We start from the raw sequence: 5510 nt of genomic DNA, 5'->3' as shown, positions 1-5510 counted from the left end.
TTTCGAGAACTGCATTAACTGTTGTGCAAATGTAAATAGTGTTATGAGAAATGCATCAAAGCGACTGAGAAAAACTGTAACATTAAGATATGATTAAATTGTCTCTTGTTATAGTTATAAAATAGCCAACAACAAGAAATGTTCATGGGTTAGTGACATCGGCACATTGAAATGGTCTATAAGTGTAAAGGTAACAGAAAGAAATCTACTGTCTATTGTTTGTACAGTAATAATGACTGAAACAGCTCATGGAGAAAGTCACTTTTAAACCGAGTAAGGCTCTGCTGCGTAATATTGTAATTTTATATGACTTTTTTTTTATCCTCACATGAAAAGATGCAGTCACTGTAAAATTCTAATGATGTATGAAATACAGCTCAATCTAAGCCTCAACAACTTTTGGATGACATGGCAAATTCACATGACCACTTTGAAGCCTGTTATTTGTGCGTGCGTGCGTGCGTGCGTGCGTGCGTGCGTGCGTGTGTGTGTTATTTTGTCACTTAATGCACTCATAAAATTATATGAAGGCAAAGGAAGTATACAGATATGGTTATGAGGTTAAATACAGGCGTGTATAGTTGAACCATTAACACTGAATTACATGTTAAACATTCAATGTTGCCATGTTTGATGATATCGCAATGTTTCTTTGTTTAGTTTAATGTGACTTAATGCATTATGAAAGTGATAGCAAATTCTGTGAACAGTTTGTTAAAGTTTTATGTGCAGGCAAGCAAAACTAAGGCTGAACACAATGCAAAAATAACAAAGCTTCTTGCATTAAATTGTTCAATGTGCCTAATGGATTTATATTATGTCTAAATTATTTAACCTACCACATTAATAAGAAGCAGATTAGCTGATCAAATATATCCCTACCACTATCAAAAATTAAATTAAATCCAAAGACTTTTTTTTTTTTAATCAAATGGTACTTTCTTTTTTTTCTCTTTCTTTTCTTTCTAGTCTTAGATTTTATTAAGCCTAAATTCTGTAGCCTAATTGTGTAATAAAAAGCAGATGAGACTATTAATATTGATATGTGAGTCCCATATGGGTTATATCCAGGCTTCATGGGTTTTAATGTTGGCATGGGCTGAACATAGGGAAAATATGTGGGTCCCATGTGATCTTAGCTATGTGGGACCTATATAAAAATAACTTGCATGGGACCTCCAAATGGGAAAAATGATTTCATGCCTAAAATACATGTTTCATTTGTTCCTTTCTTTTCGACTTAGTCCTTTTATTAATCTGGGGCCACCACAGCGGAATGAACCGCCAACTTATCCAGCTTATGTTTTACACAGCAGATGCCCTTCCAACTCCAACCCATCTTTGGGGAACACACATACAGTACACTCTCATTCACACACATACACTAAGGACAACTTTAGCTTACCCAATTCACCTGTACCTCATGTTTTTGGACATGTCAAAACATATGACACCCGGAGGAAACCCACGCGAATGCAAGGAGAACATGCAAACTCCACACAGAAATGCCAACTGACCTAGCCGAGGCTCGAACCAGCGAACTTCTTGTGAGGCGACAGCACTACCTACTGCACCACCGTGTCGCCAATACTTGTTTATACCTTAAAAAAATGTTAGGCAATTAACCCTCCTGTTGACTTAAGCGTCAAAAATGACCCAATCATCGTTTTAACAGTTGGAAAAAACAGGCTTTTTATCTTCAAGATTGATTACTTTTTCTAAAATTATCCCAAGTACTGTATGTAAAAATGTACCACTTTTATATTTTCATGAAGGCTGTTCACCAGTGCTTATATACAGCCATTTATGTAACCTGTTGCCTCAAAACACACAAATGCAGGGCCAGTGCATTACCTATTGACAAACCCATACTGGGCTTTTGTAAATAGCACATGTGCTCAATAAAATGGGGCCAATGTGGGCAGCCCAATACACTCAGTCAGGTTAAAAGTGAGAATCATATGGGATGATTTAGATATGGCTCATGTGGAACCAATGGACAAACCCATCTGTGCCCATGCTTCAAGCCCATATGGGGCCCACATTGGCCCCACTCTGAAATTTTGGCTGGGTACACAAGGGATTTTTAAACCAAGCAGTTTTCTATTTGTTAACATGGTTTGCTTTTTTAAAACTATCTGCTTGTTAAACTTGATCACAATACAAAATCTTCAAGCGAGCATCTTTATAAATTCTGACTGAAATTCACAGTTGTGTGGATTGTTTTTTTTTTAAATACTAGATGTTGGCTGCAACAATTGTACAGTAAATGTGACTTAACTTCTATTTAATTTCCCCATTAAAATGGCTTGAATTTGTCAGTTGAAAATAGACCTGTAAAACTTAATCTGCATTGTTTCAGCACCTACCTACCCTCTATATAGTTATATAAATACAATTTAAAATATGTTATCAATGCTTTCTATGGTGCCTTTAAATCTTTATAATAAAATGGCCATTCACTTTTGTCAATAGATTTGTGATGTATGAAACACTACTGTAATTAGATTAATGTTTAATGAAAACTTGTATGGAATCAAAATCCCGCCAAATATATCATGGTTTGGGATCAAAAAATAGTATGTGTACATCCAAAAATTGACAATGCAAATGTGCAAATGCGAAAACTAAATGCAGAATGTGGTTGCGTACTAAAAGATAATGAGCGTGAATCAAAAATGGAAGCGCTTTTAGAATTACATTGTACAAAACTGAAACCTAATATTAAAGTTTTTACTAAGTCCAAACAAAATCAGTTTTTCTGTTCATGGTAAAATGTGTTGATTACAGTCTTTTCCCCTTTACTTTTATTCACACATTCTGCCCTTGAGATTCAGTTTTGTGCAATGTAAATCTAAAAGCATTTTTTTTTTTCATTCATGCTTATTATCTTTCTGCATGTGACTTCATTGTTTCTTGGTCTCCAATTAGTTTGTGCAGTAGTCTGTATTCTGCACATTTGCTCGTTGTAACTTTTGCCAGGATTTTGATCCCATAAACATTAAGCCATTGAGAAAAACGCATGTGGAATCTTGGTGACCTTTTGTGATTAAACGACGCTGTGAATTTGCCTAATCTTTTTGTGGAAAAATATTGACCTCCTATGAAATCAACCATAGCCTCATTCTAAAAATGTAGCCCTATATACATTTCTGGAGATCATGAATTATGTAGTCAGAGCTACGTATGGTTGCATTTCATCTTTAAAAATAATGCTACGGGGCGGTGTCACCATAACCTTTCTCGCTTACTAGCTGACCGCTTACCTGCCTGTGGATAGTTTTTCAGCTGTTACTAGTTTGTCTGGTAGCTCGACGCGTACATTGGCAGACTGGTCAAACGGAGATGACCACGATGACGGGGTTCCAGTGGTTCTAGAAAGCAGGCAAGACGAAAACAAAAGCCAAAAAAATAAAATAAACAAGTAAAATCTGAAATCTGAAAATGTGGTAAAAATATCAGGTGAGGGCTTTTTCTTTTCTGGATTGCTTTTCAAAACACTGTCAGTTGGGTATGTGGAAAGGGGTGGGTGGGTCAATCGGTGCCTTTTTAAATACTATTGGTTGGGTTTAGGAAACGGGGAGGGGGGTAATCGGTTGGTTGGTCAGTCAGTCAGTTACTCGGTCAACAGCAGCCTCTGGTGGACTTACGCAAGAACAGCAGGTGCGAATTACACTCGCAAGAGAAATTTGAGATCTGAAAAGTGTACACAATGGCCTCTGGTGGATTCGCAAAAACTGTAAGAAAAAAAAAACAAAACAAACAAAGCTCCTGGGACGTATTTTGCTCTCTACAGAAATGTATATAGAGGTACTTTTTCAAAATGAGCCTGGGTTACATGAAATTCCTAATCATGTGGATTACTACAAAATAAACTGGGTCCTGTCTGTGAAAAACCACCGAATATTGTTTAATGTCACTATAGCCTAAGAAGTTTTAGTCTAGTAGTAGTGCAAATGCAACTCAAATATCAAAGACACTACATTCGCTTGGCAAAAAATCTAAGAGAGTCACATGGGGCCCCTTCAGTTTGAACAGGAATGATGTTTCTGACTGCAAATACCTTGAATGTTACTATGGTGCAATGCTTACAGTGCGGGGACATTGATTTCCAGGTCATAAAGAGGTCTTGCATTCCCTCAAGAGAACAGCTGTCATCAGGTGTTGTACATGAATGACTCCTGCAGCACCCGTTGCATTCCTAACAAACACATTCATTCATTTATTTATTAATTGTCCTTCAGGATAGTCACTTATTTATCAGGGGTCGCTACAGCGGAATGAACCAACAACTATTTCAGCATATGTTTTTTTTAAGAGAAAAGCTGTCATCAGGTGTTGTGGATGAATGACTCCTGCAGCACCCGTTGCATTTCTAACAAACACCATCATTCATTTTCCTTCAGCTTAGTCCATTATTTATTCAGGGTCGCCACAGCGAAATGAACCGCCAACTATTCCAGCATATTTTTAAAGAGAACAGCTGTCATCAGGTTTTGTACATGAATGACTCCTGCAGCACCTGCTGCATCCCTAACAAACAAACACATTCCTTCATTCATTTTCCTTTAGTTTAGTCTCTTATTCATTAGGGGTCACCACACCGGAATGAACTGACAACTATTGCATATGTTTTTTAAGAGAACAGCTGTCATCAGGTGTTGCACATGAATGACTCCTGCAGTGCCCGTCTCATTCCTAACAAACACATTCATTCATTCATTCATTCATTCATTCATTCATTCATTCATTCATTCATTTTCCTTCAGCTTAGACCCTTATTTATCAGGGGTCGCCAAAGCGGAATGAACTGCCTACTAGTCAAGCAGATGTATTTAAGGGACCTGCTGTCATCAGGTGTTGTACATAAATGAATCCTGCAGCACCCTTCGCATTCCTAACACATTAATTAATTGATTCATTGATTCATTCATTTTCCTTTAGCTTAGTCTTTTATTTATCAAAGGTCGCCACAGCGGAATGAACCGCCAACTATTCCAGCATGTTTTTTAAAAGAACAGCTGTCATCAGGTTTTGTACATGAATGACTCCTGCAGCACCCGTCTCATTCCTAACAAACACTTTCATTCGTTCAGTTGTTTGTTCGTTCATTCATTCATTTATTCATGCATTTATTCAGTCTATTATTTATTAGGGGTCGCCACTGCGGAATGAACTAACTATTCCAGCAAATGTTTTCTTTAGAAAACAGCTGTCATCAGGTGTTGTAGATGTATTACTCCTGCAACAACCGTTGCATTCCTAACAAACATCTTCATTTATTTATTTTCCTTCAGCTTAGTCACTTATTCATTAGGGGTCGCCACAGCGGAATAAACGGCCAACTATTCCAACATATGTTTTACCCAGCAGATGACCTTCCAGCTGCAACCCAGTATTGGGAAACATCCATACCTAACAAACACAACACAGATTAATGGGACAGATCACCATAATCTTCAAACATCAAACAACCTTATACAATCAATAAATGGATTAAATGAAGAATG

Source organism: Danio rerio, chromosome 9 (genome assembly GCF_052040795.2).
Source record: "Danio rerio strain M-AB ecotype USA chromosome 9, GRCz13ab, whole genome shotgun sequence".
In the NCBI taxonomy this organism is placed as follows: Eukaryota; Metazoa; Chordata; class Actinopteri; order Cypriniformes; family Danionidae; genus Danio; species Danio rerio.
This window is presented reverse-complemented; position numbering follows the sequence as displayed.